At 42.6% G+C, this 22310-nt stretch overlaps 1 pseudogene; it reads left to right on the top strand.

The window, feature by feature from the left end:
- Positions 1 to 15561: 15561 nt before the first annotated feature.
- LOC124527182 (60S ribosomal protein L12-like) lies at positions 15562 to 18537 on the top strand (annotated as a pseudogene).
- Positions 18538 to 22310: the final 3773 nt, after the last annotated feature.

Here is a 22310-nt window from a genome sequence, read left to right as displayed (position 1 = left end):
TGTTAAGCCCAAAACAAGCTGCGGCTGGTTTCCTGAGGGGGCGTGGCTTCCTCGTCTTAGCCCCCCCACCCCCACCCCCACCCCCACCCCCACCCCCGGAGACCACTGAGGCAATCAGTGGGCCTGCCTGAGAAGCCGGGAGAGAAGTCGACTGTAGATACGAGCAACTGCCAGTGCATCAGGTAATTTTCTGATGACTTATGCTTTAGGTACGACGGGGAAAAAAAAAATAATAATAACTTTTCCCTTTTGTTCCTAAAGATTAGTCATCTTTTCCCGGTGCTAGTTTTTCTTTTGTTTATCTACTGTTACCCTTCCAATGACGCAATAAGATGAACCAGAGAGAGTTCTTATCTTTTCCATCTATTGGTGCAAAAATGGTGTTGCTGCCTCGACCCCTGTCTGAAACCATGGCAACAGCTTTTCCACCTGGGCACCTGCCGCTGGAGTTTCCCTCTCCTCACTCGGGACAAGGCTGCCTGTGTTGCTGCCTTCCTTCAGAGAGCACTCCTTCAGGTCCATGACCTTCCAGACCTGCCTTTTGGGACAGTTCTCTATTTTGCACACGTTTCATTTTCTTTGGTGAGATTGATGAGCTAGCCACATTCTGAATTGTCAAAGGAATAGAGAGAGGGAGATGATGAAATGTAACTTTGGAAGATGAACCTCCACCTTACAAAATGCCAAAGAAGTTGGGTGGTTCTGCACTGGCCCTTGGGAGAAATGTGCCAGCATGTTTTTCACAGGGTGACGCTGACCTCATGGTGCTGATTAGTTTAGAGAGGAAATTCTTTATCCGTAAATGCAGGTGGCTCAGGCTATGATGAGGTTTTTCTTGGGGGTGATAGTGGGGTTTGTGGGGTTTGTGGGGTCCAGAGCCAACAACCAGGAAAGAATTCTTGAAGACCTCTTTGGTGCAAAAAAACATGGTTTTATTGAGGCACAGGGACAGGACCTGTGGGCAGAAAGAGCTGCCCTGGGGCCATGAGGAGAGACTGGTTATATACTCTGGGGTTGGGGCAGGTAAAGTCCGGGGGAAGTTTCCAGTGAGATTTTCATATGCTAAAGAAGACTCCCAGGATACTGGAGGCCTAGCTGTTGTCTAGCTGAGGTTGTTTTTCCCTCTACAAAGCATTAGCATTAAGACAGTAGGGACTTCCTGGAGGAACATTTTACTCTGCTAGCCTCAAGTATTTGTCAATGGGCTGCAGGTTATAAGGAAATGTAGTTCGATCTGCCATTTCCTTCTGCCTTTGTTTCCCACATCACTATGGAGGGGTGATGGAGCTTGGGTCCTGCGGGACTACAACTCTTATCAGTAACCATTTGTTTTCCCCCTTTCCTTTTTTATGGGGGGGGGGGGCAGCCAGGAGTGCCTGAGGAATATCACACATATCCCACCTGAGAGTGGGGATGGCTGGGGGTGTTTGCGACTGTCAGCTTGCCTTATGCTCCCTCATCAGCTGTAAGGAGTCATTTCTGTTCTTTCAGCAGAATAAGCAAACATTTATTGAGTCCTTACTCTATATCAAGTCCTATGCCTCGTACTTCTCACACATTGTCTCATGTTTTCATCACAACAAACCTGTGAGGAAGGTACTATTGTGACTTTCATTTTGTAAAGGAGAATGCTGAGGCACAGATACAGGTAGGTTCCCACTGCCAGAGACAACTGGGATTTGAACCCACATTTGTCTGGCTCCACAGGCTTCTCACCCTCACACACGGCCTTAGGTTGGAAGTGAGTGGACTGGAGCCGAAAGCCTTCCCTCCCGTTCCCCTTCCCCAGGTCTGTGTCAAGGAATTCTCTGGGCCTTTTCTTGGTTCTTCTGCTCCTGGACCTGTCTCTCCAAGCTATTCATTTTTTTTTTCCCTGCAATTGAGGGCTCAGCATACAATGATTACTATTGTCTGTGCCCTGGAGTATAACTGTCCACTCTCAGAAAACACAAGGGAAGTATATGTTTCTTAAAGTCCCATGCTAATGATGCTTGGCACTCTGTGGATGACAGTCCACAGCTGTCATCTTTCTAGCTCTAATTTTGGAAGCACTGTAGTTAAGAATGTAGCCAATCTTGTTGGAAGTCTATATATCTAAAGGATAAGGCTTTCCTTTGCTTGCTTGCTCTGGGCAGAGACTACAAACAGCAAGAATGTTAGTTATATGAAGATGTAATCATATAGTGAGAGCTAGATGGACACTGGCTTGTACATTGGCCATGGGAAACCTGGTGTATCATGGCAGGTTACTGGAACTCCTGTTGCATGAGAACCCTTCAGGGTCTTGGAAAAATGGGGCAGTGAATTTTGAGAAGATATAAACTCCTGAAACATTAAGATGAGGAATCTCAAAGATGCGAAGAAGGCTGCCCTCAATTTAGGGGGACATGGCTACCCTGAAAACCAGAGCATGTACCATGTCTTAAATGAGGGAATGAAAATTGGATCCTAGAGGAGAGCTCAAAGTCAACAGGAGAGAAATAGTCTATTTGCCCACATTTCTCTAGACCTGGGAAATATATCCCAAGTTCCTCCAAGAGGAGCAGGCTACCTTTCAAAGAGAGCTCAAAGAATAGAATAGCCAGTATAAGGCCAGGCGACAGGAAGTTAAGCCAAAAAAGTAGTTTGCTGGTAGGGAAGAAACTCTTCTTCAGCTTTAAGGATCATTACAGTCAAAGAAGAGGGAGTGGGGAACCATATTCCAATGGTAGGGAAGTAACAACCACAAACCCAAGCCACCAAGAGCCAGAACAGGCAATATTAACCACAGCCATAGTGAGAAAGCTTCAGGAGCAAGACTGAGAAGACCGTGGAGCCAATAGGAAAAGGGGAGCTGAGGTCTGGTAGCCTGGTGACTTCCTTGGAAAACTCAGTCCAAGATAGTGCAGTTGTCCTCAAGGATAGGGAGGCCTAGGAAGATATGGGCCTCCTAGTGTTATGGGTTGAATTGTGTCACTCCAAAATTTATATGTTGAGTTCTAACCCCCAGGACCTCGTAACATGACCTGACATGGAGATTGGGTCTTTACACAAGTAATCAAGTTAAAGTGAGGTCATTAGAATGAGCTCTAATCTAATGACTGGTGTCTTTATAAGATGGGAATTTTGGACACAGACACACAGGGAGAATGGCATGTGAACCTGAAGGCAGAAACCAGAATGATGCTTCTACAAGCCAACATATTATAAGGACTGTGAGCAGGGGTGCCTGGGTGGTTCAGTCGGTTGAGCGTCCAACTCTTGATTTCAGTTCAGGTCATGAAACCAGAGTCGTGGGATTGAGCCCTATGTTGGACTCCAGGCTGAGCATGAAGCCTGCTTAAGATTCTTTTTCTCTCTCCCACCTCCCCCTCTCCCTCTCTCTGTCAAAAAAAAAAAAAAAAAAAAAAATTGTGAGCAAACCATCTCAAGCTAGCGGAAAGGCATGGAACTAACTTTTTCTCACAGTCCTCAGAAGGAAACAGCCCTGCCAACACCTTGATCTTGGACTTCAGCCTCCAGCACTATGAGACTAAAAGTTTTTGTTGTTTAAGCCACCCAGCTGTGAAACTTTGTTAGAGCATCCCTAGACAACTAACATTCCCAGTGAAGCCCTCAGAGCAAGGTATTGGAATATTTTAGTTACAATATCGGGGAACCAAAGGGATGGCAGGTTCCCCTCTCACAATAAAGTTATGCCCTTTAAATTGTGTTCTCCATCCAGGCCATGTTCTGATGAATGACCAGAATGACCTCTCTTGTGGTGTAAGTGTAAATCCTTTACAACACCGTATGCATGAATATTCGTTTGAAGAACACTTATAGGCAACCACTATATGCCCAGCAACCCTTGCAGATTTTAAAACATGACAAATGAAATTAGGTTAAACACTCATCTCCTTTTAAAAGTATTTTTTAATAGATACCTCTTATGTTTATTTTTGAGAGAAAGAGAAAGAGCGTGCAGGGGAGGGGCAGAGAGAGAGGGAGACAGAATCCAACAATGAATCGTGAGGCGCTTACCTGATTGAGTCATCCAGGTGCCCCTCCTTTAAAAAATATTTAAATGAACAGATTTATTGAAACCCATCTCCAACACTGCTACCCTGGCCAGTTCTCCAGAAGTAAGGTGGGATGGAAAGGAGAACTGACTTAGCACATCTGGGCATGCAACAAGGTGTCATTTATTTCAACAACACTTTATGGTCCCTGTATGGAATAGGTACGGAAACTGGTCTGGATCACCCAGCAGAAGAACCAAGTGGCACTTGGAGATCTTGGAAGGCAGGAGGTTTATTTTACACTGGCGTGCTCAGAGGATATCATTCTCCAGAGGTCTGAGTCCCGAGCATAAGCAGAGGAGACAATTTATAGTCTGTTCGCACAGCAAGCGGGGTGGGAAGAAAAACCAGGAAGGGGAGTCTTCGGGCAGGGACTGGAATTCCTCTATCAGTCCTGTCGGCCATCTTATAACAGATTTTTCCCTATCAGAATGTTTACTTGAACACACTAAATGCTACAGGATTTCCCTTTGTAGAGTAGAAACGCTGTATGGAACAATCATTGAGATAATCATGGCCTCCTTTGCTTGGCTTTTCCTTAGACGGGAGATTAGAACAGAGATTCTTAGTTTCATTTAAATTAATTTTGTTGGATTCCACTAGAGCATTTGAAATTCTTGTTTCTGAGGAACATTTTCTCTGTTGTGTAGTCTGGGAATACAGAGGAGGATGTTGGTTGGATATAACCTTAAAAAAAAAAACTCATTATGGATAATTTCAAACATACACTAAAGGAGATAGACAAGAACAGTAAACCTGAACGTGCCAATTATGTAGCTACAATTACAAACTCCTGCCTGCTCTTGTTTCATTTGGCCTTCCGCCTCTCTTTCCCCATACTGGATTGTATTGAAACCAATGCCAGCTATAATTTCACTTTATCCACAAATATTTCAGTATATATCTCTAAGAAAGACAGACCCTTAAAAAATTATCATGAGACCATGACCCTACCTAGAACATCAGCAATTCTAAACATCATATATCGTCCAGTTAAGGTAAAAGTTTCCTTGATTGTCTCATAGTATTTTAAAAAGTTGGTTTGTCTGAGAATCCAAAAAACATTCCTGTGTTGCATTTGGTTCTCTTCTCCCTTCTTTTTCCCTGAAATATATTTAAGAAAACAGGTTGTCTTTTCTGTTTTGATTATTGTATTCTCCTTGTGTTGTTAACATGTTCCCCAGTCCTTCATGTTTCCTAAATATTAGATTTAGATGCTTGATCTGATTTAGGTTTGCTATTTTGGCAAGAAAATTTTGTTTAAAGGTGGTGCTGGATTTTCCATCAGGAGGTACAACCTGTTCAGTTCTCTCCCCTGATGTTAGTGGCTATTGAGAGCCATAACCTAGATTTTATTTCATTTGAGATTTGCCAAATGATGGTATTCTAATTCTATTATTCCTTGAATGTGAGGGTACAGCTCACACAGGAAAGACAAGTTCAATGCTTGATTCATTTTAGAATAATTGGTTTACGAATATCCTTCAGTGGTGACCAATGAGTTTATTATTTTCTCCTCCTCCTCCGCCTCCCTCTCCCTCTTTTTCGTCCTCCTCATTATTATTTTAAATTTAAATCCAAGTTAGTTAACATATAGGGTAATAATGATTTCAGGAATAGAATTTAGAGATTCATGGGGTGCCTGGGTGGCTCAGGCAGATAAGCGTCTGACTTCACCCCAGGTCATGATTTCACAGTTTGTGGGTTTGAGCCCTGCATTGGGCTCTGTGCTGACAGCTCACAGCCTGTAGCCTGCTTCAGATTCTGTGTCTCCCTCTCTTTCTGCCCCTCCCCTGCTACTGCTCTCTGTCACTCAAAAATAAATATTAAAAAAAAAAAAGAATTTAGTGATTCATCACTTCCATATAATGCCCAGTGCTCATCCCAACAAGTGTCTTCTTTAATGTCCCTTGCCCCTTTAGCCCATATCCCCACCCACAACCCCTCCAACAACCCTCAGTTTGTTCTCTGTATTTAAGAGTCTATCATGGTTTGTCTCCCTCTCTGTTTTTTTTTTTTTTTTTTTTTAATGTTTTTATTTTTGAGAGAGAGACAGGCAGAGAGTAGAGGAGGGGCAGGGAGAAGAGGGAAATACAGAATCCGAAGCAGGCTCCGGGCTCTGAGCTCTCAGCACAGAGTTCGATGCGGGGCTTGAACTCATGAGCTGTGAGATCATGACCTGAGCTGAAGTCGGACACTTAACCGACTGAGCCACCCAGGTTCCCCATCCCTCTCTGTTTTTATATTATTTTTGCATCTCTTCCCTTATGTTCATTTGTTTTATTTCTTAAATTCCACATATGAGTGAAATCATACGATATTTGTTTTTTTATGACTTACTTCACTTAGCATAATACACTCTAGCTCCATCCACATTGTAAATGGCAAGATTTCATTCTTTTTGATTGCCGAGTAATATTGCATTATATATATATATATATGTATATATCATATATATGTATATATATGTATATGTATATACATATATATACATATATATGTGTATATGTATATATATATATATACATATATATGTATATATGTATATATCACATCTTCTTTATCCGTTCATCAGTCGTGGACATTTGGGCTCTTTCCATACTCTGGCTATTGTCAATAGTGCTGCTATAAACATTGGAGTGCATGTGCTCCCTTTGAATCAGCATTTTGGTATCCTTTGGATAAATACCTAGTATTAAAATTGCTGCATTATAGGGAGGTTCTATTGTTAATTCTTTGAGGAATCTGCATACTGTTTTCCAGAGTGGCTGCACCAGTTTGCATTCCCACCAGGAGTGCAAAAGGGTTCCTCTTTCTCCTCATTCTCACCGACATCTGTTGTTTCCTCAGTTGTTAATTTTAGCCATTCTGACCAGTGTGAGGTGGTATCTCATTGTGGTTTTGATTTCTATTTCCCAGATGATGAGTAATGTAGAGCATTTTTTCATGTGTCTGTTAGCCATCTGGGTGTCTTCTTTGGAAAACTGTCTATTCATGTCTTTTGCCCATTTCTTCACTGGATTATTTGTTTTTTGGGTGTAGAGTTAGATAAGTTATTTATAGATTTTGGATACTAACCCTTTACCTGATAGAGTTTGCTTTAAAAATACCACTATGGGGGCACCTGGGTGGCTCAGTCGGTGAAGCCTCCAACTCTTGATCTCAGCTCAGGGTTGTGAGTTCAAGCCCCACTTTGGGCTCTGCACTGGGTGTGGAACCTACTTAAAAGAAAAAAAAAATATTATTATGATATCATGGCTTTTTAATTTGTTTAATATGTTTTAATCCATTGTGGCATTAATACTCAAATTGTGCCATCATTGGCTATTTGGAACTGTCTCAAATTGGTTCTTGAATCTTGGGCATAACCTTTTTATCTGCTTTTGAGAAAAGAGTAGAGAGACCCTTATAGAACTTTCACTCCTAGATTAGTGGTGTCTGGACTTTTTTGATTGTGAATTCCCATTACAAAATCTTTGAGCATGAGTCCCCTCTATGTGCTTATTTATAAACTATACACATGTACTATGATTTAATATATTATGTACATAACAAAATACCTCCAAATAGAAATTTTGGATGATAAGAAAAAGCTGAAATGGACAACGTTTTAAAAATAACAGTCACCTGGAAGGTCACTAGACCTAGGTCTCCTAGCCAACACAGCAGGGGAGTTGGGGGTGGAAGAAACTTGGCAATGGCAGACAGCTCCATGTCTGCCTGCCAAGAAGTCAGGAATCCTAGAAGAGACCAGGCTGCTGGCCTCCAGCACTGGGCCTGGAGAGCTCAGCCCAGTTTCCCGCCAACAGCTTGGCCATGAGCAGGGATGAGATGCCGAAAGTGTCCTGGAACCCCACCAGGCTCTTTTATGGTCCAGCAATCTGGTGAGCAGGCCTGGCTGGGTAAATGCTCAGGAGAGAGGCATACAGGCTGGTTTCACAGTTATGGAAGCAGAATCATGTCTGTATTCTCTCTAGGAAGGAAAAATCTGAAGTTATAAAAGTTTGACTTCCTTTAAAAATGGAAGCAGCGGGGCGCCTGGGTGGCGCAGTCGGTTAAGCGTCCGACTTCAGCCAGGTCACGATCTCGCGGTCCGTGAATTCGAGCCCCGCGTCGGGCTCTGGGCTGATGGCTCAGAGCCTGGAGCCTGTTTCCGATTCTGTGTCTCCCTCTCTCTCTGCCCCTCCCCCGTTCATGCTCTGTCTCTCTCTGTCGAAAAAATAAATAAACGTTGAAAAAAAAATTAAAAAAAAAAAAAAATGGAAGCAGCTGGGGCACCTGGGTGGCTCAGTTGGTTGAGAGACCGACTTCGGCTCAGATCAGGATCTCATGGTTTGTGAGTTCGAGCCCCGCGTCAGGCTCTGTGCTGACAGCTCAGAGCCTGGAGCCTGCTTCTGATTCTGTGTCTCCCTCTCTCTCTGCCCTTCCCTCACTCATGCTCTGTCTCTCTCTGTCTCAGAAATAAATACACATTAAAAAAAAAAATTTTTTTTTAAAAATGGAAGCAGCTTTGGGGCACCTGGATGGCTCAGTTAAGTGTCTGACTCTTGGATTTGGCTCAGGTCATGATCTCATGGTTCATGAGTTCGAGCTCCGTGTCGGGCTCTGGGCTGACAGCTCAGAGACTGGGATTCTCTCTCTGCCCCTCCCTGCCTCTCTCTCTCTCTCTTTCTCTCAAAATAAATAAATAGACTTTTAAAAAAATTAAAAATGGAACCAGCTTTGGGGCGCCTGGGTGGCTCAGTCGGTTAGGCATCGCACTTCAGCTCAGGTCATGATCTCATGGTTCGTGGGCTCAAGCCCCGTGTAGGGCTCTGTGCTGACAGCGCAGAGCTTGGAGCCTGCTTCGGATTCTGCATCTCCCTCTCTCTCTGCCCCTCCCCGGCTCTGTCTCCCAAAAATAAATAAACATTAAAAAAAATAATAATTAAAAAAAATGGAACCACCTTTAATTAAAAAGAATTGGTAAATCAAATTACTTTAATTTCCCTTGGCTTTCTATGCTGATGAAACCAAAGGATAAATATTTAGGACTTAGGCTCCACAGAAGTGACTTGTTTAAGTAACCTGGTTGAGATAAACTCTCAAGGAAAGATTTTGCTCCATCATAAGTAGCAGATTCCCTCAGCTGTGTTTTCATGATAGTCAGTTTGAATTGTGAGGCCCCGTTACTGCCAAATGGCTTTGATATCCACCTAAATGGCAAACCTTTGTGTTTGTCAATAACTCTGAAATGTGGTTAGAACATTATGGCACATCAGAAAGTAAGGCAGGTGTTGGAAGTAATGGTGGTTTATGCAAGGAAACTGTCCTTATCTCCTTGAAGTATATGAACATAAAATCAATTCCAAAGTTTCCAACAACAAGAAAAAGGCCATGTTTTGTTCTCCAAAACCATAAAGCAAAACAAAACAAAAAAAACGGCATTTGGCTTTTGAAGTGATGACCACTGTTCACTGACTTTCTTTTGTAAGAAGTTTCAAAGCAAATTTAAATAAAATAAAATTTTCTCTTCTGCCAATTTCTAAACTTAAACATAGAATTTTACTCATAATTTGCAATTGTAGCGAAGAAGGTTAAGAGGAGGAGGACCTCAGAGAATGAGATGATCTTTAGGAGGAAGTAGAAACTTCTAAATGTTTCTTAAGTCATTCCTGTGAGTTAAGGATTGCTGATCCTAGAAGAATATAAATATGCCTGGAAGCGGTACATCTTGTTGCTGACATTTTGTGTGTATGAGTCATGTGTTTTCTACCGATCGGCAGGACCCAGCCAGAGACACTGCAACTTGTGAATGACAGTCTTTTCCAATAATGGGAAATTCTTTAACCTGCTGCCTTATTTTCTGTATGAGCACTTAAGCCCCGTTTTTGTAATCCCAATAACTCATCTTGAAAAAAAAAATATGTCCAATTTTAAGATCTATACAAGAGATCTATCCTAAAAGTTCAGTTCACAAAATCAGAAAAAAAAAAAAAAAAAAAAAAAAAAGGCCCAACCTGAAACCTTTACTTTATCACAGCCACCTTCACCCAGGGCAGGGCTGGTTAACTCTTCAATCATGTGGTGTTGGTATCTCACTGCTTCCTTTATAAAGTGCCTTGGGATTCTTAATGACTTTGCTACAAATGCTCAGCATCACCAATTTCTCCAAAAAAGGAGACAAATAGATTACATCATCATGGAGAAATCTCCCATTCCTTTTGATTTCCCAACTAGATTAAGTTCTTGGGAGGGAGGGAGGGCAGGTGTTGAAAAGACAACAGTGCTCCTTCTATTATGTAAACAAGTAAAAAACTTTTCCAAACTATAAAATACTTGTAGGGAGTCGAGCAAATGAGTTCTATGTCTCATGGTGACCACTTCTTTCTTTCCTTTTTTTTTTTTTTTTTCAAATATCATATATGAAACTTCAGAAAAGAGGTTTTTGGGAGATTCTCTTTTGCTGATCAGCAAATGCCAGCCCTTCCCCTTCGCTGACCCAGTCCCGCATATTTTCATCACAAAAGACAATTTGCTGCAAGAAGTTGGCTCAGTGCCAGGATTTCAGTTCCTCGGGAACAGGCTTACCAGTTAATAAGCAAGTTTTTGTTGAGGAGTTGCTAACGTTCAGTACTGTGGTAAGTCCTACTAGGAACTCCAAGATTTACAAGTAGGAAGATACTACTACATTCAAAGAGTTGATAATCTATTAGAAAGAGGACACGTACAAAATGAGGCAGCTACCAAAGTTCAGTTGTTGGGGAATGTGGATCTGGAATTGAAGGTCTGAGAGGCATTTTGGAAAGAAGTTGGATTTGTGGGGGGTTTTTATTATATTTTATTTTATATTTTGAATAAATAATATATTCTCAAGATTCAAAATTCCAGAAATCTTTCTCCCCTGCCCTTCAACTGCAAACTCCCTCCTCAAGGCAACCAATGTTGGTGACTTTTGCATTTTTTTCAGATATTTTATTCATATGTAAATATGATAAATAAATATGACTTCCTCTCCCTTTAGAGTTACAAATAGTAGCTACTCTGTGCCTTTGAAACATAGAGCGGTAGTATGGTAGAGTTATTATTATTTTTTTAATGTTTATTTTGAGGAAGACAGAGACCAAGCGTGAGTGGGGGAGGGGCAGAGAGAGAGGGAGACACAGAATCCCAAGCAGGCTCCAGGCTCTGAGCTGTCAGCACAGAGCCCGATGCAGGCCCGTACTCAGAAACAGCGAGATCATGACCTGAGCCGAAGTCAGCTGCTTAACCGAATGAGCCACCCAGGCGCCCCTTTAATATGGTAGAGTTATTAAAAGCTGAGGCTCTGAAGTCTGTGTTCCAGTCTTGGCCCTGTCAGTTTTTACCAGTGTGACCATGGGCAGAAGTCACTGAGGCTGTTTCCTGATCTCTAAAAGGGAGGAAAATATGAGTACCTGCCTCTCACGTTTGTTATGAGAATTAAATGAGCCAATGGATATTAAATGCTTAGAACACCTAGAATGTAGAAAGCACTGTAATATATGTTAGATATTACTACTTTCACTTAATGTATCTTTTTTTTTTTAAACAAAGTTTATTGGCTTATTTTGAGAGAGAGACTGAGAGAGCAAGAGAGGGACAGAGAGAGAGTGAGAGGGAGAATCCCAAGCAGGCTGTGTGCTGTCAGCATAGAGCCCAATGCAGGGCTCAAACCCACAAACTGTGAGATTGTGACCTGAGCCGAAACCAAGAGTCAGCCGCTTAACTGAGCCACCCACTTAGTATATCTTAGAATCTGTTCCATATCAGCACAAATAGAGGAATTTGTGTATTTATTTATTTATAAATGCTTAATATTTCATTGAAGGACATGCTATATTGTGCTTGGCCTCGTGTGATGAATGATATTTGGGAAATTAGGAAACCAGTGTTATAGGTTTTTAGGAGGTAAAGCAAAAGCAGCAGGCTATCACTACACATCTTTATTTGGCTAAAGTTTAAAAGACTAACCATACTGAGTGCTGGTAAGGATGTGGACAATCAGAACTGTCACATACTGCTGATGGGAAAATAAAATAGTGTGAGCATGTTGGAAAACAGTTTGGCAGATTGACAACTTCTGATAAAGCTAAACACCCATCTGCCATATGATTCAGCCATTGCACTGCTAAGCATTCTCCCAAGAGGAATAAAACATATTCACACAATGACTCATACCCAAATGGACCTAGCAGCTTTACTTGTAATAGACAAAACCTGTAACAGCCCAGTGTCCATCAACAAGTGAATGAGTGAACAAGTTTAGGTAAATCTACACAATGGAATAGTACTCAGCAATAAAAATGAGCAAACTAATGATAAATGCAGCATGGATAAATCTCAGAGTAATGTTGTAAGAGTAAATACTATATGATTTCATTTATACTCCAGAAAATGCAAACTAATGCAAACTAAAGTAAACAGAAAGCAGATTAGTGTTTGAGGACAGAACTAGGAGAATGGGGAGTGAATTAGAAAAGTGCACAAAGAAAATTTGGGGGGAACGATGCATATGCTTGTTAACTTGTGATAATTTCACAGGCATATACATGTGTCAAAACTCATCAAATTATGCACTTTAAATATGTGCAGTTTATTATGATAAAATATACCTCAACAGAATTGGGGAAGGAAAAAATATATATTCAAAACGAAAGGATTAAAGCACCCCTAAGAAGCTAATAGAAAAACTAAAATTTTTTGATGGAATTATACTTGAGTATGCATGCAAATATAGCATAATACCAAAATAATATAAAAATCATTTGGAGGTGCCTGGGTAGCTCAATCAGTTAAGCATCCAACTCTGAGGTCATGATCTCACGGTTCGTGAGTTTCAGCCCCTCATGGGGCTCTGTGCTGACAGCTCAGCCTGGAGCCTGCTTTGGATTCTGTGCCTCCCTCTCTGCCCTTACCCTGTTCATGCTGTCTCTCTCTCTCTCAAAAATAAACAAACATTAAAAACTATTAAAAATCATTTGCATTTGCTGAGCATGGAGCCTTCTTGGGATTCTTTCTCTCTCTCCTCTTTCTCTTAGGACAGAGGGTCCCTGTCGTGGCTCGTGCAGTCTCCTCTAAATTAAAATTGATTAATTAAAAAAATCATTTGCATTTCTTATTTTGTGCTTTTCCTTCCTCACTCCCATAGCCTAACTAGGTATGTTTGTAGGGGAGGAAAAATCATTCCTTCTACCTTCCATGTTCTTAGCTGGGGCCCCTGTAACAAAGACAGATTAATAATAATAAAAAAAAAAAAACAAGTCTGCTAGCATGTGTATCTCATATATGCATGGAAGAAACTCAGAAAAAGAGAAACTAAAAAAGGTGGCTTAGAACTCCTGCTTGTGCAGCATCTTCAATGGAGAACAATAAATGTGTGAAGAAATGACAGGACAAAGGAAAGCTGTGTTAGCCTTCCAAGGGCGACAAACTGAGGGAAGGAAGCTGGTGGAACTGGGTTTGTTGGCAGATTCCTCTGGTGCTGGCTCTGGGCTGATGAGAGTCTAGTCATCGCCAGTAAAGGAGACTTGATATCCTGCCCTGAGGCAGAAAAGGAGGAAGGTAGAGCGTTTTCCTGTGTTTGCTGCTGCTTAATTGCCCCAGCTCAACGTAAGAGCTCACAGAGGCATATTCTAGGCTGACATATTCTGGTTTCCTCCATCTTCATTACTAAGCTGAGGGATGTTTTTCTTCAATTGCTTTGATGAGCTGTTTAATATTTACTTATTGAGGGGCACCTGGGTGGCTCAGTCAGTTAAGCGTCCAACTTAAGCTCAGGTCATGATCTCACTGTTAGTTTCAGCACCACATGAGGCTCTGCACTAACAGCTTAGAGCCTGGAGCCTGCTTCGGATTCTGTGTCTCATTCTCTCTCTGCCCCTCCCCTGCTTGTGCTCTGTCTCTCTCTGTCTTTCAAAAATAAATAAGTGTTAAAGAACTTTTTTTTTTTTTTAAATGTATTGAGTGCCTCAAAAAACTTTTGCTTAAATGGTATGTATATCAATATTTACTGTATTAGAAATTCAGTAAAGAGTTTTAAAAAAATATTTATCAATTCATTTAAAAAATAATGAACCCTTTACATGTCAGTGTAAGTAAGATATTTTTATGAACCACATTTTTTCAAAAAAAAATCAGTGTGAAGAATGACACTGTTTTCAATTTTTGCCAACCTCTGTAGTGTCTGGCTTAAAAGAAGCCAGCTGGATTCTCCTATTGGCTTCTTGTTCCATCTGTCGTGACACCACATGTCATGTAGTCTCTGGCAAACTCCACTGCACAGTCATGTGAATCTGAGAGGGAAGCAGGCAAATAATCTCTCAGTCTTGTTATGAAAATTGCTTTCACTTCAAGGACCTCAGTGGAAGAGGTTTTCTTGGCCCCAAATCTCTTCCCTGCGAGAAACTTTGAGCCCGTGTCTTACAGGAACACATGTAAGTCATAGCACACAGATTAAAATCTATCCTGCCTTAGGAGAGTACCTTTGAAAAAGAGTCAACAACTGTCCCAGCTTTACAAAATATTTACCAGAGAAAGCAGCTGGAGCCTCAGAAATGTTAGGCTGGAAAAAAATGGATATGGGGCCAGAGATTATAAGGAATGTGTGTGTGTGTGTGTGTGTGTACACACATACATACATACACAGTTAATATTTGCCCCCCCAGCCTTAAAAAATGTATCTAATACTGTATTTAAAAAATCTTTATTATGGTGAGACTACTCTGAAAATTGACCCACTAAATAAAACACCCGGGAGTTTAGTAAGCAAGGGAACAGTCCTCTGACCACATATTTCTTGAATGGCAACAGAGTTTCCACTGTTTTCCTAGACAACAACAGTTAGTAAGGGTTCTTTTAGGGCACAACATGGTCTCCTGGTCATGCCCAAACCAGTGGATTAATTTAAAGTAATTATGTAGCAGAAACCCAGTATTGTGTTTAAATGATACTGCTCCTGGCCAAAGAATGTAGGAATTGGTTGTGAGGGCACCTCCAGGAAAGGTCTAACTTCATCTAATGTATATACTACATAAAGCCTGTTTGAGGAAAAACAGAAAAAAAAAAAAATTCAGTAGGTTTTGGTTGTGCATTGGTTCTTGAGGTTAATTGCATACTGTCTTAGTAAGGGGAAAAGGATAAAATATATTAAAAAACCAGAGCAAAATCCTCATGGCAAAATCCCTCCTTTCCCACTCTCCAGGAGTTCTCTCAGATTATTTCTGTCTCCATTCAATCCTGTGTAATTTTTACCCTGTCGATGTAGTGCAGAAGATATGTGATTGACAGTAGAGAATGCTCATCCTGGGGGGCCTTACTGGAACTGGTGGTACAGTACTTTGCAGCCAGAGAATTGGGTGGGGGCGGGGGGGGGGGGGAGGGCACAGAGGGTAAAGGAGCTTGCTTTTCAAATCTAGGACAAAGTAACAACATGCATTGCCCGGCATCAAATCAATAAACATGTGCAAAAGGAGCTACAAAAATATAAATTGTTCCATCAACCAATGTTTATTGAAGCCCCACTATGTGCTCTCCTAAGCTGTTATGGAAGTGTGCTGAGCTGGACGATGTGCAGCATGGATTTCAAGGTATGAGGTGCCCTCCAACTCTGGAGTTCAACACTGTAGTTGAAGAGATAAGCACACAGGTAATATTAGATCAGATCAGACGTGTGGCAGAGCATTCGAAAGGCTGAGAGATCCCTTCTGATATAGACTGAATGTTTGCATTCACCCAAAACTCATATGTTGAAACCTAATCTCCAATGTGATGGTATTTGGAGGTGGGGCCTTTGGCAGGTGATTAGGTCATGAGGGTGGAGCCCTCATGAATGGGCTTAGTGTCCTTTGAAAAATGACCCCATAAAGCTCCCTAGCCCTATCTGCTATGTGAGGGCACAGTGAAAAAATGGCTTTCTGGGAACCAGGAAGCACGTTCTCATCAGACACAGAATCTGCCTGCCAGCACCTTGATCTTGGACTTCCCAGCCTCCAGAGCCATGAGAAACAAATTTCTGTTTATAAGCCACCCAGTCTATGGTATTGTGTTAGAGTGGCCCAAACATGCTGGGACAACTTTTGTCTGGAATTGCCCCAGAAAGCTTTGTGGATATGGTGTGATGTGAGTACTTAAGGTCTGGAAGAATATGGTCCATATGATATCATTAACACCAGTGTCGTTATTCACGACTTCCTGGCCTGACACTAGGTTTATGGTTATATCAAATGCTTGAAGTACCTGGTATAATCTTCTTTACACTTTCCCCACCAAGATTTAAAGAAAGAGAAAGCCAGAAAATTTCCATTGTGAAAATTTTCTTTTAAAAACATTTTATTAATGTTTATTTTTTTTTTAATTTTTTTTTTTCAAAGTTTTTTTTATTTATTTTTGGGACAGAGAGAGACAGAGCATGAACGGGGGAGGGGCAGAGAGAGAGGGAGACACAGAATGGGAAACAGGCTCCAGGCTCTGAGCCATCAGCCCAGAGCCCGACGCGGGGCTCGAACTCACGGACCGCGAGATCGTGACCTGGCTGAAGTCGGACGCTTAACCGACTGCGCCACCCAGGCGCCCCTAATGTTTATTTTTGATACAGAAAAAGACAGAGCATGAGCAGGGAAAGAGCAGAGAGAGTGAGGAAGACGGAGAATCAAAGCTGGCTCCAGGCTCTGAGCTGTCAGCACAGAGCCCAACGCGGGGCTCAAATTCACGAACCAAGAGATCATGACCTGAGCTGCTTAACCGACTGAGCCAATCAGACACCCCTCCATTGTGAAGTGTTTCGGTGAATTAAGTGTAAATGCCCCAAAACATAAGGATTTTATTTCCCTTAAAATAAACAAAGATCCCAGACCAAGGGGAAGATATGTGGCCCCAATGCAGCTTGCTGTTTGCCATTGGAGGCATGTTTGGGCAGAGAGTGAATTTAGGGGGATCATTTGACCAGGGTCTTGGCATGATTTTCTCTTTGCCATATGTTGAGCCAAGGACATTTTTTGTTATTGGGTCAATTGATGGTTGTTCCTATTTGTTTGATTAAAAAACGTTCTCAGGAAAGAAACTGGACATTATTAACTAGATGTTTCCCAGAAAAGTGTAATGGAATCAATTCTGTTTTTGGTATTGCGTAGTGAAGAATCTAGCCTTTACTCCAAAAAGAGGTCCAGGCTTGTCCTCAGCCTCCTGATAGGAGTGTCTTTGTTTGCTTGGGGGCCTGAGCAAGAGAGTCACAGTGTGATACAGGTTGGGGAATTTGAGCCGTGTGATATAAGTTGAACTCCCGAGGGGCTCAAACTTGCAATCACCCACTGGATGGGGCCCTAATAAAGACTCTGGACACCAATGCTTGGGTAAACTTCCTTGGTTGGCAATACTCACTGTGTATTGTTTCACATCAATGCCAAGGAAGTGACAGTGTCATGAGTCCAGGGGGAGAGGACAAAAGCTCAGCATTTTCTACTTTCTTGATTTCTACCCTAGGTACTTCTTCCCTTGCCTGATTTCAGTCTGTATCCTTTCACTGTGTTACAGCATAACCATAGCATAAGAGCTTTCAATGAATTCTGTGAGTTCTTCTAGCAAATTATCAAACCTAGGGGTAGTTTTAGGTAACCCTGAACTTGTAACTAGTGTCAGAAGTGAGGGTAGTCTCTTGTGCAGATGGTTCTAGCATCTCATTTGGCTAAACTCTTACAAGTATAAAAGCGCATTAGTATGTCCTATGCTTTAGCTTTAGATAGACTACTTCAGCTTTAGATAGACTGCCTGAAGCCTATCCATCCTGGCCTATCCTCATAAAGTACAGGCTAGGATATTTCTCCCAATATTTTGGTCAGGAGAAACCACATTAAAATGAAGATTAAGGGCAGTTTGGGAAAAGAGGACACATACACACATAGAGATGTCCATTGGGCTTTTGGCTTTCAGCTCAGAGGAGGAGGTGAAGGTTCAGCTGTCTCCAGCTGTCCTGATTCTGGGTTCCTCCAACAGCAGCCACCCCCACTGTGCCACCTAAGGTCAACCTCAGTGAGATCAAAGTCATGTATCTGAGGTGCATCTGTGGGGAAGCTGGTGCCTTGTCTGCCCTGGCCCCCAAGACCGGCCCCCTGGGTCTGTCTCCTAAAAAGTTTGGTGATGACATCATCAAGGCAACCAGTGATTGGAAGGGCCTGAGGATTACAGATCCTTCTGGCCATTCAGGACACACAGGCCCAGATTGAAGTGGTATCTTCTGCCTCTGCCCTGATTATCAAAGCCCTCAAGGAACCACCAGGAGACAGAAAGAAGTAGAAAAACATTAAGCACAGTGGAAATATCACTTTTGATGAGACTGTCAACATTGCCCAACATATGCGGCACTGATCTTTAACCAGAGATCTCTCTGGAACCATGGAAGAGATCCTGGGGACGTCCCAATCCATTGCCTGCAATTTTGATGGCCACCACCCTCAACATCACAGATAATATCAACAGTGGTGGAGGGGAATGCCCCACTAGTTAAGAATTACAAAGGAAAATATTTCAGTAAAGGATCATATGACAACAACAGCAACAAGAAAGATATTCGTTGAAGTATATCGTAAGACTGAATAGAGAACTGATTGTATAAATTATGATATTCCTTAAATGGATACTATTTTAAAAATTAGATATATATGTACTAATGTGAAAAGATTTCCAAAATAGCTTATTAAATTATAAGAGCAAGGTGCAATTTTTCTTTCTTTCTTTTTTTTTTTTTTCAAATCTCAATAATTAACCCTAAAGCAAAGGGGCAAATACTTTAATGAAGAAGTATGTAAACAAGTTTAAAGAGTTTGCTTTGGGGGTGACGTGTCCTTACTTGGGCATGAGGATTTACTTATTTTGGGACCTGGAAGATGAAAGAGAGGGAGGAAGAGCCAGTCCAGATAAAGAGGGCAATGGTGGTTGACTTCCTCTGGGGACCCCCTGAGGAAATGTGTAAAACACCTTCAGAATTGTCAGTCCCAGAGACAGAAGAGGGAAGCATATATGGGCTGCATGCCCACTCCAAGTTCCCTCCTGGCTGAAGTTGGAAACTCCAGGGGTGCTAACTCTCTGGCATTTCCAGGCTTGCACCCATAGAAGAATGTCTGGGCAGCTTCCTCCAGCATCTTATTTATTTATTTATTTATTTATTTATTTATTTATTTATTTATTTATTTATATTTTTTTAACGTTTATTTATTTTTGAGACAGAGAGAGACAGAGCACGAACGGGGGAGGGGCAGAGAGAGAGGGAGACACAGAACCGGAAGCAGGCTCCAGGCTCTGAGCCATCAGCCCAGAGCCCGACGCGGGGCTCAAACTCACAGACCGCAAGATCGTGACCTGAGCTGAAGCCGGACGCTTAACCGACTGAACCACCCAGGCGCCCCTTTTGTTTTTAGTTTTTTTTTTAATGTTTATTTGTTCTTGAGAGAGAGAGACGGAGCGTGAGTGAGAAAGGCAGAGAGAGAGAGAGACACAGAACCCGAAGCAGGCTCCAGGCTCTGAGCTGTCAGCACAGAGCCCGACACAAGGCTCGAACCCACAAACCGTGAGATCATGACCTGAGCCGAAGCTGGAAGCTTAACCGACTGAGCCACCCAGGCGCCCCCTCTAGCATCTTTAAAGATGGCAGCAGAGGGGCTCCAGAGCAGAGAACAGCCCTTGGGTCCAGCCAAGGCAGTGAAGTCAGGTTAGGCCTGCACATGCCTGTTTATCGCAGCAATGACCAGGGCAGCTGTGGGCTATGAGGAGGTCAGACACAACACAAAGATGTTTGATGTGGCTTGGCATTCGGATATTCATCCCAGTGCTGGACTTCCTAGAAGACATAGCATTTCTGGATTCTGGAGTGCAGTTATGACCTGAGGAAGACCTGATGTCAAGACTGAGATGACTGGACTGGCTGGAGGCCACCACTGGGCTAAGTCTTTGCTTTCAGCCTTTCTCCTCGCTGCTTTGGCAGTGTTCTCTCTGCATCCAGTGATGGTAAGTGCTCTCCCCCCATTGCTGTTGCTGATGGTGCTCCTTTCTCTCCTCTCTCAGGCTCTCCCTAGGGAAGCCCAGGCCCAGCAAGGAGACCCATACTCCACTTGCTGAGACCTACACCCACCCCCACTGCAGCCCAGCTCACCTTCCACATCCCCCAGAGACACTGACTACACAACCATTTATGTGGAACATTCTTGCCTCTGAAATTCTTTGTATTGCCCCACCAGTGAGTCTGTGTTTAAACATACATGCTGTAAGTTTAGGTAATATTTGGGGGCGGGGGTGTTACATCTTGTTTCCTCAGCTGGAGTTAGTTCCTTGAAGACAAGAGCCATAAATTATATTTTTTTGTACCTCTCAATACCCGGTAAAGGAATTATGGGTAACAGATGTTCAATAAATGTGTGGTTGATTGTTGCTGCAGGCCCCCTTCTGCAAAGCCCCAAGAACAGCTAATTTTGAAGCAAATGAATGAAAGCACCAATACAGCCATGGTTCATATGTAACAAAGGGACTATATCTGCTTGTCCTCATTAAGGCAATGAATAGATGATGAACCAGCTTGGGTAAGCAAATTCTGCTAGTGACCTAAAGTTCATTTTCACAGGGGCATTTCTGGTAAAGCCCTGAGCTTAGGACTGCCAAGATATGAATGCACATCAGCCAGTAGAGAACATAACAATAAAAGTGAAATGGGAAAGATGTGCCTCAGAACAAAGAATGCAGTGTGCTTGCCTTAGGAAGTAAAACTCAAGCCACTACTTATAGACTGATCAGTTTTTCTCTCTATCCCAACCTTAACGTTCAGGTTAGCCTTTTGGACAGGGAGATGCAACAGGCTAATGTTTGCAGTTCTCCACCCATTCCTGATCACCCTTTTGAATACACATGGCCTTGTGACTTGCTTTGGCCAATGAAACGTTCATGGAAGGGATGCATGTCACACCCAGGCAGAAGCATTAGGAACCCGTGGCCAATTCTGCAAGCTATCTTCCCTTGCTGCAAACACTCTGGGAGCAGGGGTTTGGGTAGAGATTCAATGAAATTGAACCAGGAAGATGGAGTCCATTCACTCAAGCTAAACGTATTGAGTACCAACCATGTGCAAAGAAGGCACCGTTAGACACTGGGAATATACTAGCACACAAGGCAAAGCCCCTGCTCTCACAGACGTTCCTGTCTGCTGGGCAGACATCTATTTTTAACTTCCATAAATGAGTATTTAATTCTGGCTGTGACTCATTACGAAGGGAGGTGGAGCATGTCAAGAGAGCACATAACATGAACATCCTAGGTCTGAGATTTGATGGAGGGACTGATTTAAGAACAAGTAGGAGTTACCAGTTAAAGAATGATCCAGGCTGGGGTCCTGAGCAGAGAAGGGCATAGTGAACCTGAAAAAGAAAAGGCCAGCATGGCTGGACAAGAGAAAGTGGGGGAATGGTCCACCATGCTTGTAAACACAGAGAAACCACACTAGATGGGTCCTTGTGACCTTTGTTAATGATTTCAATAACTTATTCTAAATTTACTTGGGTATCCTTAAAACAAACACTGGTCATACATCACTCTTATAAAATCCTTTTCTCTACCCCAGCAGCCCTTTAGAGTGGCACGGAGTTCTTCCTTGCTGGGAGAGCCTGAAGCAAGTTGAGAGATTGAACATGTACCCCTGTCATGAGGTCATGAGTGGTGTCTCCCACTCCTTCAGAAGTTACCATCACCTTCTGCCATCCCAGGTACCCGGCAGGGCTGCTCTGCAGAGACCAGGATCAGCTCTGGCTATATTGGTAGAAAGGCATTTGTTACAGGTATTAAGTTGCTTATGAAATCATGGAGAAAGGGATTCTCTACTGTGTTTCTAGGAAGAACCTAAAGCCACCCCCATAACTGGGCCACCAAGAATGCTGCTGCCCTGTCACAGTGTGGATGCACTGCACCTGTTGAAACTGGAACCCGCTGCCACAGCTGCTGGCTTGAAACCATACGCATCAGGAAATTGGGTGTCGCATGACCTGCCCCTCTCCCCAAGCACCTCACTTGCAAATTCAAGACTTGCACAAATGCGAGGGATCAGCAGGACCTAGACTACAGCCAGAACCTAGCTTCAGAGGAGGCTGGGAAGTGACACTGTAAGTTGTAGTCTCTGCAGTATGGAAAAGCTGCTGGAAGAGGGTCGAAGGAGATTTTGAGCGTATAACTCATGGCGCTCGTCACACCACAGCTCAGAGGAACTGACGCCCAGTGAGAGCCCTGCTCTTGAAAACCTTTCAG

Source organism: Lynx rufus, unplaced genomic scaffold, assembly GCF_022079265.1.
Source record: "Lynx rufus isolate CCGP_SWC_20201006 ecotype Redwood Valley unplaced genomic scaffold, mLynRuf1.p SCAF_5, whole genome shotgun sequence".
Lineage (NCBI taxonomy): Eukaryota > Metazoa > Chordata > Mammalia > Carnivora > Felidae > Lynx > Lynx rufus.
The sequence above is the reverse complement of the archived record's forward strand: the minus strand, read 5'-3'. Positions and strand labels throughout refer to the sequence as shown.